Source organism: Apodemus sylvaticus, chromosome 7 (genome assembly GCF_947179515.1).
Source record: "Apodemus sylvaticus chromosome 7, mApoSyl1.1, whole genome shotgun sequence".
NCBI lineage: Eukaryota > Metazoa > Chordata > Mammalia > Rodentia > Muridae > Apodemus > Apodemus sylvaticus.
In genome coordinates, this window is record NC_067478.1 from 78141615 (window position 1) to 78155120 (window position 13506).

The following is a 13506-nucleotide window of genomic DNA, read 5'->3' on the forward strand; positions in this document are numbered from 1 at the left end:
TCCCCATTTGTGATTGCTTTATTCTCCCTCCCAAGTGGGACTGAGGCATCCTTACTTGGGCACTTCAGCTTGTTGACCTTTTTGAGTTCTGTGGACTGTGTCTTAGATACTCTGTACTTTTTTAACATCCACTTATTAATGAGAACACACCATGATTGTTCTTTTGGGTCTGAGATACCTCAGTAAGAATGATATTTTCTAGTTCCATCCATTTGCCTGCAAAACTCAGGATATCCTCATTCTTAATAGCTGAGTAGTATTCCGTTGTGTATATGAACCACATTTTCTGTATCCTTTCTCTGTCGTGGGACATCTGGACTGTTTCTAGCTTCTGGCTATCACAAATAAGGCTGCTATGAACATAGTGGAACATGTGCCTCTGTGGCATGGTGGGGCATTTTTTGGGTATATTCCCAGGAGTGGTACAGCAGGGTCTTTGGGTAGATCTATTTCCAAGTTTTGGAGGAACTTCCAGATTGATTTCCAGAGTGGTTGTACCAGTTTGCAATTCTACCAGCAATGGAGGAGTCTTCCTCTTTTTCCACATCCTCTCCAACATATATTGTCACATGTGGTTTTGACCTTAGCCATTCTGATTGGTGTATGGCAGGATCTCAGGGTGGTTTTGATTTGCATTTCTCTGATCACTAAGGACTTTTCTTTAGGTGCTTCTCAGCCATTTGAGATTCCTCAGTTGTGAAATCTTGGTTTAGTTCTATACCCCATTTTTTTTATTAGGTTGTTTGGTTTTTTGGTGATTAGTTTCTTGGGTTCTTCATATATTTTCGATATTAGTCCTCTATCAGATGTGGGGTTAGTGAAGATTTTTTTTCCCAATCTGTAGGTTGCTGGTTTGTCTTATTGACAATGTCGTTTGCCTTAGAGAAGCTTTCCAGTTTCATGAGGTCCCATTTATCAATTCTTAGTCTAAAAGAATGAGCCGTTGGAGTTCTGTTTAGGAAATTTCCTCCTATGCCAATAAGTTCAAGGCTCTTTCCCACTTTCTCTATTAGATTCAGTGTATCTTGTTTTATGTTGAGATCCTTGATCCACTTGGACTTGAGTTTTATGCAAGGTGACAAATATGGGTCTATTTTCACTTTTCTACAAACATACAGTCAGTTAGACTAGCACCATTTATTGACGATGCTTTCTCTTTTCAATTGTATACTTTTGGCTTTTTTGTCAAAGGTCAAGTGTCCATATGTGCGTGGTTTTATTTTTGGGTCTTCAATTCTATTCCATTGATCAATGTGTCTGTCTCTGTACCAATACCAGGCAGTTTTTATCACTATTGCTCTGTAGTAAAGCTTGAAATCCGAGATGGTGATTCCCCCTGAAGTTCTTTTATTGTTAAGAATTGTTTTTGCTATTCTGGGTTTTTTCCCTTTCCAGATGAATTTGAGAATTATTCTTTCCATGTCTTTGAAGAATTGTGTTCAGATTTTGATGGGGATTGCATTGAATCTATAGATTGTCTTTGGTAGGATGGCCATTTTTACCATGTTAATTCTGCCAATCCATGAGCATCGAAGAGCTCTCCATTTTCTGAGATCTTCTTCAATTTCTTTCTTGAGAGACTTGAAGTTATTGTCATATAGGTCTTTCACTCGTTTGGTTAGAGTTTGGTTAGACCCCAAGATATTTTCTATTATTTGTGGCTATTGTGAAGGGAGTGGTTTCCCTAATTTCTTTCTCAGCCTGTTTATCCTTTGTATAAAGGAAGGATACAGGTTTATTTGAGTTAATTTTACATCCTGCCACTTTGTTGAAGTTGTTTATCGGCTGGAGAAGTTCTCTAGTAGAATTTTTGGGGTTGCTGATGTATATTATCATATCATCTGCAAATAGTGATACCTTTATTTCTCCTTTGCTAATTTGTATCCTCCTTGATCTCTTTTTGATGTCTTATTGTTCTAGCAAGCACTTCAAGTACTATATTGAATAGATATGGGGAGAGTGGGCATCCTTGTCTTGTCCCCAATTTCAGTGGGATTGCTTCAAGTATTTGATTTGATTTAATTTTATATTGGCTGTTGGTTTGCGGTAAATTGCTTTTATTATGTTTGGGTATGGGCCTTGAATTCCTGATCTCTACAACTTTTTAACATGAAGGGGTTTTGTATTTTCTCAAATGCTTTTTCTGCATCTAAGAAGATGATCATGTGATTTTTTTCTTTGAGTTTGTTTATATAGTGGATTATGTTAATGGATTTTCATATACTGAACCAACCTTGCATCCCTGGGATGAAAACTACTTGATTGTGGTGAATTATGGTTTTTTTTCTCATTTATATTTCTTTTTTATTTCTTTTTTATTGGATGTTTCCTTTATTTAAATTTCAAATGTTATCCCCTTTCCCAGTTTCCCCGTCTCCCGGAAACCACCTATCCCATCCTCCCTCCCTCTGCTTCTATAAGGATGTTCCTCCACCCGCTCCACGTTTATAACATACTATTGCACAAAACTTACTTCTTTTCTTATTAAATACATTTTGCCTTTAGAATGTTTTTATTACATTTTATTTACATTTCAAATGTTTTCCCCTTTCCTGGATCCCCCCTCCCCAAAAGTTCCATAAGCCCTCTTCCCTCCCCCTGTTCCCCAATCAACCCCCGTCTGCTTCCTTGTGCTGGTATTCCCCTACACTGCTGCATTGAGCCTTTCCAGGACCAGGGAGGGGCCTCTCCTTCCTTTTTCTTGGGCATCATTTGATATGTGAATTGTTTCTTGGGTAGTCCAAGTTTCTGGGCTAATATCCACTTATCAGCGAGTGCATACCATGTGTGTTCTTTTGTGATTGGGTTACCTCACTTAGGATGATATTTTCCAGTTCCACCCATTTGCCTAAGAATTTCATGAATTCATTGTTTTTAATAGCTGAGTAGTATTCCATAGTGTATATATACCACATTTTCTGTATCCATTCCTCCATTGAGGGATACCTGGGTTCTTTCCAGCTTCTGGCTATTATAAATAGGGCTGCTATGAACATAGTGGAGCATGTGTCCTTATTACATGCTGGGGAATCCTCTGGGTATATGCCCAGGAGTGGTTTAACAGGATCCTCCACAATTATGGTTTTGATGTGTTCTTGGATTCGGTTTGCAAGAATTTTATTGAGCAGTTTTATATCGATATTCATATGTGAGATTGGTCTTAAGTTCTCTTTTTTAGTTGGGTCCTTGTGTGGTTTAGGTATCAGAGTAATCATGGCTTCATCGAATGAGTTAGGTAGTGTTCCTTCTCTTTGTTTTATGGAATAGTTTGAGAAAAGTTGGTATCAGATCTTCTTTGAAGATCTGATAGAATTCTGCACTAAAACCATCTGGCCTTGGGTTCTTTTTGGTTGGGAAGTTTTTAATGACTTTTATTTCTTTGTGGGATATGGGCCTATTAAAATAGTTTACCTGCCCTTGATTTAACTTTGGTATGTGGTATCTGTCTAGAAAAACCATCCATTTCATCTAGATTTTCCAGTTTTGTTAAGTATAGGCTTTTATAGTAGGATCTGATGATTTTTTGAATTTTCTCCATTTCTATTATGTCTTCCTTATCATTTCTGATTTTGTTAATTTGGATACTGCTTCTTGGCCCTTTAGTTAGAATAGGGGCCTATCTTGTTGATTTTCTCAAAGAACCAGATTCTGGTTTTGTTGATTCTTTGTATTTTTTCTTTGTTTCTATTTGGTTGATTTCCGCCCTGAGTTTGACTATTTCCTTCCTTCTACTCCTCTTGGATGAGTTTGCTTCTTTTTGTTCTAGGGCTCTCAGGTGTGCTGTTAAGATGTTAGTGTAAGATCTCTCCAGTTTCTTTACCTGTGCACTAAGTGCTATGAACTTTCCTCTTAGCACTGTTTTCATTGTGTCCCATAAGTTTGGGTATGATGTGTCAACATTTTCATTAAATTCCAGGAAGTCGTTAATTTCTTCTTTATTTCTTCCCAACCAAGTTATCATTGACTAAGAATTGTTCAGTTTCCTTGTGTATGTGGGCTTTCTGTAGTTTTTGCTGTTTTTGAAGACCAGCTTTAGGCCCTGGTAATCTGATAGGATGCATGGGATTATTTCAATCTTCTCGTATCGATCGAGGATTGTTTTGTGACCAATTATATGGTCGATTTTGGAGAAGGTACCATGAGGTGTATTCTTTTGTTTTAGGGTGAAATGTTCTGTAGATATCTGTTAAATCCATTTGGTTCATAACTTTTGTTAGTTTTACTGTGGCCCTGTTTAGTTTCTGTTTCAATGACCTGTCCACTGGTGAGAGTGGGGTGTTGAAGTCTCCCACTATTACTGTGTGGGGTTCAATGCCTGTTTTGAGCTTTAGTAAAGTTTCTTTTATAAATGTAGGTGCTCTTGCATTTGGGGCATAGATGTTCAGAATTGAGAATTCATCTTGGTGGATTTTCCCCTTGATGAATATGAAGTGTCCTTCATCATAATGCTTGATAACTTTTGGTTGAAAGTCTATTTTATTGGACATCAGGATGGCAACTCCTGCTTGTTTCCTGGGACAATTTGCTTGGAAGACTATTTGCTGCATTCTGTAGCTACTGCGAACTGGGCTCCTGGAACCGAAGCTGAGGGATGGATCAGGGAAGCAGCGAAAAGAACGAGGGTCAGGACGATAGTTACCAATCAAGGCCCCAAACTTTAATGGAGGTCAGACCATTTAACAGTTTGGGCAAGCCCCTCCCCCCAAACTCCGGGCTGAGTTCTGGAGAAGTCTCTGGTGGTTCTTGACTCCACTACTCAGGCAGTTGAGTGGGTCACCTCCTTAATTCGTGAATTCATAGACCTGGAGGAACAATGAACTTCACCTTCACTCTGAGCACTCCACCCTAGGTAGAGCAGGATCCGGAATAGCACAGGAATCCCTGCTCAACAAAAGCTGGGAGAAGTTCACCTTGATCAATGAGTTCCTATCAAGTGGCATGACACCCCAATATGGCTCTGTATACCTTTTTCCATCCTTTTACTCTGAGATAGTGTCTTTGTTATTGAGGTATGTTTCTTATATGCAGCAAAATGTGGGATCTTATTTGTGTATCCAGTCTTTTAGCTTATGTCTTATAATAGGTGAGTTGAATCCATTAATATTCAGAGATATTAAAGAGGGATGAGTGTTGGTTTCTGATATGTTTATTTTTATAGGAGGCTTTATGTACTTGAGGTTCTCTCCTTTTGACTTTGTTGTGAGATGCTTAATATCTAGTCCTTTCTTTGGCACAGGTACCTTCCTTGTGTTAAGAGTTTTCCTTCTAGGATCTCTGTAGGGCTGGATTGGTAGACAGATACTGTTTGAATTTGGTTTTGTCCTAGAATATTTTGGTTTCTCCATCTATGTTGATTGAGAGTTTTGCTGAGTATAGTAGCCTGGGCTGGCATTTGTGTTCTCTTAGAGTCTGCATGACCTCTGACTAGGCTCTTCTGGCTTTCATAGTCTCTGCTGAGAAGTCTGGTGTAATTTTGTCTACCTTTGTATGGTATGTGCCTTTTTCCCTTGCAGCTTTTAATATTTTTTCTATTCTGTGTGTTTGATGTTTTGATTATTATGTGATGAGAGGATTTTCTTTTCTGGTCCCATTTATTTGGTGTTTTATAGGTTTCTTGTACCTTTATGGCCATCTTTTTTAAGTTGGGGAAGCTTTCTTCTATGATTTTGTTGAAGGCAGTTCCAAGTCTGTTGAACTGGGAGTCTTCATTCTCCTCTATTCTGATTAATTTTAGATTTGATCTTTTCATTGTGTCCAGAATTTCTTTATTGCTTTGGATTAGGAGCTTTTTATGTTTAGAGTTTTGACAGTTGTGTCAATCTCTTCTATGGTATCTTCTACACCTGAGATTCTCTCTTCTATCTCTTGTATTCTGTTGGTGATACTTGCATCTGTATTTCCTGACCTCTTTTCTAGGTTTTCTATTTCCAGGTTTGCCTCCATTTGTGTTTTCTTTATTGTTTCTACTTCCACTTTTTGGTCTTAGATCACTTTATTCACTTCCTTCACCTGTTTACCTGTGTTTTCCTGTATTTCTTTTAGTGAGGTATTGATATCCTCCTTAAAGGACTCTATTATCTTCATGAGATAGGCTTTTAGGTCAACTTCCTGATTTTCAGTGTGTTGTTATATTCAGGGCTTGCTATGGTGGGAGAACTGGGTTCTGATGATGCCCACATATATTGGCTTCTGTTGCTTATAGTCTTGTGCTTACCTTTCACCATTTGGCTATTCCTGGTGTTTGTTAGTCTGGGTGACTGTCTAGAGTCTGCCTCTTTTGTCCCTGGCTTGATTCAGGTCTCCTGGTAGGCCTGCAGTGATGTTTCTACCCAAGGAATAGCAAAGATTGCCAAAACAACACCCAGTGAGAGTTGTGACAAGAGTGTCTTTTACAACCATCAGAAGGATCCAAACCTGCTGTTGCCTTGATCCTAGACTTCTAAACTCCAAAGTTGTGAGAAAAAAAATAGATTTATTTTGCTCAATCCATCCAGCTGTGATACTTGTTTCTGGCAGCTTAAGCCACTAATACAAGCTCATTAAACACAAGCTAACATCAGCCCTATACACCTTAGATTAACTGTACAGGACAACACAGTTTTTTCTTAACTGTAATAAACATTTCACCCTATGTCGCACAGCTTCTTGCCATGTCAACTTAACCTAAACCTCAAGACAATGTATAAGAAGAGTAAACAGAGAGTGCTGAAATAGGCTCTACTATGAATCACCCCAAACCCTCCCTCACGCAGAGACCCAGCTTAATTGTTAGGCTGCCAATGCTGTCAGTCATGGATTCAGAGCTGCCTGCTGAGTGAATGATAAAATGGGAATGTGAGGGAATGTTACTTCCCACATTCACCTGTGGGATCTCACACCCATCATGGTGTCACAAACTGCCTCCAAGAAAGAGGGAGAGAGAGAGGGAGAGGGAGAAGAAGAGGGAGAGGAAGAAACAGACAGACACAGACACACAGAGAAAGAGAAACAGAGAACACAAGACACAAGAACACATTTGTCCCTGGTTAGAATTATAACCTAAATGGATCATTAGTGTGTTGTCCTCATTTAATTTTTTATTTGAGCCGGGCAGGGGTGGGGCACACCTTTAATCCCAGCACTTAGGAGGCAGAGGCAGGTAGATTTCTAAGTTCAAGGCCAGCCTGGTCTACAGAGTGAGTTCCAGGTCAGCCAGGGCTACACAGAGAAACCCTGTCTTGAAAAACCAAAAAAGAAAAAAAAAAGTTTTTATTTGAGTGAATTTTATATCTCTGGGGAAAGTTGGACATAGAATGACAAAAAAATTAAAGCTTTATTTGTGTTGCTATTAAGAGTGATGATTGGTAACTTTATTTTTGCATTGTTTCTTGTTTGTTTTGTTTAAAGAAAAGGTCTTCCTGGATGGAGATAAATACCTAGGGGCTGGTGAGCTATCCCAGTGGTAAAGGTGCTTGCTGCACAAGCCTTACAGCCAAAGCTGCTTAATCCCTGGAAGCCACATAAAGAGGAAGGTGAGAACCAACTCCACAGTTGTTTTCCTTCTACCTCTGCATGTGTGTCATGGTATGTAAGCCTATACAACACACACATCATATATGTACACACACATACACAATTATTTACTTACCTTTTAAAAGTTAAACATTTTAAAGATGACTATGATAAAATGGTCCATTTTCTGACATTTCTTTTAAAACATGCTTTAAAGCAATAACTGATTGGAAGAGGAGTGAAGCAAGATTTGAAAGCTGGTGATAATTTTGTAAAGTAACAGATACACGGTGATTCACTGCATTAATCTTCTGGCTTTCATATACTTGAAAGTGTGTGTACGTCATAAAGTGGAAAATGAACCAAGAGGGGTGAAGAGCTCTTATGGGGGAGTAGCGAGAAAGAAAGGGTAACAGACTATGACATGACAGCATATGGGGAGACTATTTGTAGGGGAAGGGGCCAGCTAGAGGGGGAGGGAAGAGGGAATGGGGGGGGGGGAAGAACAAAGTATAAAGAAACACATGTATAAAAATGGAATGAGGCATTTATTAATTTTAAAAGGTTCCCATTAGAAAGTTTTAAAAACAAAAATGGGAAATTACCCACAGGCCCCTCTTGCTCAGGGAAGTTCTACAGTGGGTAAAGCAGAAAGTTCAGAAATTCCTATAAATTTCTCCTCACAAGGAGTGTTCATGTGTAGCATGAAGCTGAACACTGGCATTTTGTTGGGCATTTACCTAACATCTGGTCTCTTCCAGGAGATGAGTCATGAAGAACAAGACGATGCCCAGAGAGACGCCTCTGTGCTTAGTTCCTTCTCAGCCATCTCTTAATTCTCACAATACTGCGAGAAAGAGATTGCTTTTATCAAGGGTCACCTGCCTTGCCAGTAATGGGGTTTTGCTTTGTTGCCTGTTCTACAAATAACCCCACTGATAGTTATGCTGTGTGTTCTAATGTGGGTGCAACTGGGATGCCAGTGCTCTTTAAAATGTATACAACTTCTCTCTACAGAAGCACATGTGGAAATCATTTACTTTTCTTATGCAATGTCCCTACCATTTTTCATTGACATGCATGTCTTAAATACCTTCTGTGTTTCTAACCCTGTAAACACAAAGGTAAATGTGGTCCTATCCTAAAGTGTTCACAATCCACCTGTAAATGAGCAAAGGTCACCGTGTATTACTGCTCTCTTTGAAGTACATCAAAGGCAATTGTAGGACAGAGGAGGAGACTGACACAGTACTGACCCTTCATAAGCCCGAGAGTCTTCCAAAGTCCTCCTGCCTGGGCAGGCTTCCTAGGCTTCCATACAGATCAGCGTTACCTTGTTCTACTAACAAGCCCCTAACAAATGTTTCCTCATCGTGCCAGAGCCCCCTTCAAGCTCACAGACCAACTTGCCTTTGAGTCACTGCTGTTGCCATGAGCCACCCTAGTCCACTCACATTATCCTGTAGCGCCCTCCACACAACTCCTAGAGCAGTGCTTTGCCCTTTATTAGTTACACATGTGCTCATGAGAACTGAAAAGGCAAATACAACAAGGTTAACTTTCCACTCTCCCAATTGTCCTTTCTACCGCACATTTTCCTTGTTTTGCTACTAAGACCAGTCAATGTAGAATCTCTAAGCTGATGTAAGTTTTTGATATAGACAAAATTACCGTCATACAAAAAGAACAATGGAAAGATTGAGTCATTTTCTATGGGATCATATATTTTTTACAAAGTCCCATGTAGGCAGAGAGATCTGATGGAAAGAATTACTTTATAGAAAGTTGTGCTGACCTAAAAACATCAAGCCAGCTTATGTTTTTAAAAGACTTGTTTTTTTTTTTTCAACAAAAGAGTGTCTTCTTTTTAGATAAGATTGCATTTTCCTCCTTTCTTTTATATTTAGGAAGCAGCTTTCTCAAAATGGCTTGCTCAGGGTTACTAACTCATTTAGCCGCCAATGCACTCTTAGCGTCTCGGGACCTGCTCTTTTCTTCCTATCAATTGGACTTTCCTCTGTGTCATACACCCCAAATAAATTCATACTTTGCTGCTTTTTACTAAATCTAATAATGACCTCCCCACAACAGTGAGTTTTTATCAGCTCTGCTCCTGGACAGGGAGAATATCAGGTGTCAGCAATGCTGTGGTAGAGGAACTGGGTGAAAAGAACATAGGATGAGCCCGCCCAGCCTGCTCTACATTAGACTAATTTCTCTCATAAATAGGTATGACAAATAATTCCATTTGTCATAATCAAAATTGAATCACTTATGTCAAACTTTAGTGAAACAGAGTCAGGAGGCCTTGAAAAGAGAGCTCTAGTATAAGGTATACCTGCTTATACAAAAACTATGGCAAGGACTCTGAATACCACAGTCTTACTCAAATATTTCTATAAAGACATCTACCCAACAACTTTCTGTTCAACAGCAGACTGGTATCCTCTATGTTGTTGATCTTTGCAGTCAAGGATAATGGTTTTGAAGCAATTTGCATAGCTCTTTCAGCCCACCTTTAACAACCTTTGTTTTCTTTTGCCTTTTCTGAAATGCCTACAGACTTGCAACAGCACTTATTTCCAGAGTTTCAAATTCCCTATTCATTCCTTAAAATAATAATAATAATAATAATAATAATAATAATAGTTTCTTTTAAGATTCTCCCATAGTTGGTTTTTAGACTGACACTGTCTACAGAATCCAGTTCAAACTCTTCAGTTCAGGATCTAGTGGCTTATGTGATTTCTCAGTTCCTAGATCTGAATTACTATCACTTCCCTAATAAAATTCAGGGCTTGCTGCTCCCTACAAAACTGGAAGATACTTGCCTATTACTGACTTTTCTCCTTCTCTCTCCTTGGCCAAAAATGTTCTTTCTCTGTATCTTTACATGACAAGTCCTACCATCAGTCAAATTCAATTAAGTACTACACACTCCTTGAGAGTTCTCTCTTCTAATGTCCTTTATCTATTTCTCTAGAGCCACATTTCTCATGAATCTCTGTCCTTTTCACTTGTAGGCAGTGAATGAAATACCAGTAGAGAAAAAGACCCAGAAATGACGAGATTAATTGAGAAACAACCTGAACCTGGACAATGATTTGTAACTGGAAGAAAAAAAATGTTTCCAAGAGGGATGGAAAGATGGATCAGTTGTTAAGAGCACCGTCTGCTCTTCCAGAGGACCCCTTGTTTAATTCTCAGCTCCCATATGGCAGCTCACAACTGGCTGTAACTCCAGTTCCAGATCTGATTCCTTCTTCAAGCCTCTGCCACATCTCCATACACATGCCACACAGACATACATGGAAGTGAAATATTCATACACATAAAACAAAAACTGAAAACTTATTTTGAATGTCACCAAGACATGATCTACTGGTCTAGTCTGACTGTAGATCTATAAATGCAGTAGAGAAAATGGTATTAATATATTTATTCAGTGAATTAACAAATCTGTATTGAGCACCTGTTCTATAAATGAGTCATTCTGTTAGACATTAGGAAAGTGAACTGTAGAAAACATAGTCTCCAATCTTACAGTGGCAATAGTCTAGGAAGGCTCTAGGTAACAGTCAATAAAGCTGTGAGTCTGCTCTGAGAATGAATGCAGGGTTTCTGCAGTCTAGTGTTACTGAGCTCAGGAAGATGCATAGAACAGAGCTTCTTCAACTTTTCTGCTTGCAAGGCCTTTTCTTACTTAGTCAACCATAGATATTTAGGTATATAAAATAGGTATAGAAATAAAATCTTTACTAATAGTAATTTCTAACTTGTTTTAAAATATTCCTTTAGCATGTATATAATTTTATCACTTATTGGAGATGAAATTTGCACATGCTTGTTCATTTTTACATAAGTATGAAACTTTGGCTGAACATTTGAAACTGTAGGATACAGAGCATCTTCAATATTTTCCAGATAACTGACACTGTGATTTGATGGTCTGATTGGTGGATGACTGATGACACTCATCAATGCTAAAAAATGCCATTCACATAAAATCTAGTACACAATGGTAGACTTATATTTGGGATTATTTCAAAAATTATTGGGAGGCTGGAGAGATGACTCAGAGGTTAAGAGCACTGGCTGTTCTTCCAAAGGTCCTGAGTTCAATTCCCAGCAACCACATAGTAGCTCACAGCCATCTGTAATGAGATCTGATGCCCTCTTCTGGCCTGCAGGCATACATGCAGGTGGGACACTACATAAATCTTTAAAATTTTAAAAATCCTAACCCTAAGCCAAGATTCACCTAATTCTTTTACTTAAAAAGTATTTATTTTACATTAATACATTAAAAGTAAGGTGCTACATTAATAAATTCCTAACATAAAGTACTAGTAGATTTAGCTCAAAGTTTTTGGAGGCTCTCAATTTTACAGAATGAAACATTCTATAATCAAAAATTTGAAAACCACACTGCAGGATGACATTTTGACTTGCAAAAAACAACAACAAAAATATTTTAATGAAACTTAAATTGGCAATGCAAATAGGAATTTTCAAAAAAATCAAACATTATAACACAATACAATGCAAAGATAATACTAATATGATGCATGCTGAGGAATTAAAAGTATTTAATTTTTGTTTTCTGTAATTAAGCTATTATATGAAAACTCTGTGTGTACAGTAAAAACATGGCAATTCATAGCATACATAAATTTCAAATGTGAGCTGAGGTGTTTCACCTTTGACTTAGGTTAGGCCAGAGCTTCCAACAACTGAAATGACCCCATATATACTTCTGCATTGTGCATTAGATCTCTATGTGAATGGCATTCTTAGCCTTGATCACCAGCCATAAAATCACCATGCTGTTTCAGGCAGCATTCATTGGAATTGTGTAGTGTGACAGCATGCACAGTGTAAATTTAGTACATGTATGTTCAGAACCAAGGCTACAGTGAAGCCACTTGACCCAAAAGGGTGAGCACTGCCAAATACACCTCGCGGGTTCATTATGTACTGGGATTTGAATTAATTTTTGGACATTGCACATTCACAAACCTTTTATTGCTGTCAAGTTTTTCATGATCCCCAAATCCAGTTATGTAACTTCATTTCAAATCTCATTCCATTTAAAATTTAAAAAGCTGTGGTGTAGGGGTTGTGCAGAACAAGACTATAAAGCTAGAAACAAGCAATAAATGGAGTCATAACCTTGCTACAGAATTTGAACTTTGGCCCTGTGCTGTATATTTGTCTTTGGTCATACCAACACATCCCCGTTCCTACCCTCCTCTTTCTTGCCCAGTTTCCAGTGGACTGCAATACCCAACTCCCTTACCATGTGGTTTCTCATATGACTGGGCAATGGGAAGCTTGAGCGGGCCATCTGGGGGCAAGAAGGCAGGTAGTTATGGCATTTCTTTCCCCATTCCCTTCATAGCAATAGCAATAGCTGCATCTCTGTAACTAAATAAAGCTCCATCCATTGACCCTCCAACATTCTCCTAGATAGCTTCAGCTCTCAACTTGGCATATGAAAAGTTATCTGAGGGATGCCCAACTGAAGGACTGCCTCAATCAGACTGGCCTATGGGCATAACTCTGGGAGGTTCTCTTCATTGGTGATTGATGTGTGAGGGCCCAGCACATTGTGGGTGATGCTACACCAGAACAGGTGACCCTGCATTCTAAAGGAAGCTAGCTGAGCACAAACCAGAGCAAACTATTAAGCATCTTTCCTCCCAATGCTGCCTGCCTCTGCTCCTGCTCAAGTTCCTGTCCTGACTTCCCTCAATGATGGCATGTAATTGGGAAGGATAAGCCAAATAAACCATTTTCTCCCCAAATTGTTTTTGTTTACGATGCTTATCACAGTGACAGAAAGCAAACTAGAACATCCAAAACTATTTCTCTCCCTTCTCCCCCTCAGCTCTAACACCTTCCCACTGCTACTAGAATCTGGACATCTTCCTATGAACAATTTGCTTCCCAAATTGCCTCTATATCTACATATATTACATAGACTAAAGTCACTTCCTTCCAGCCACGTGAGAC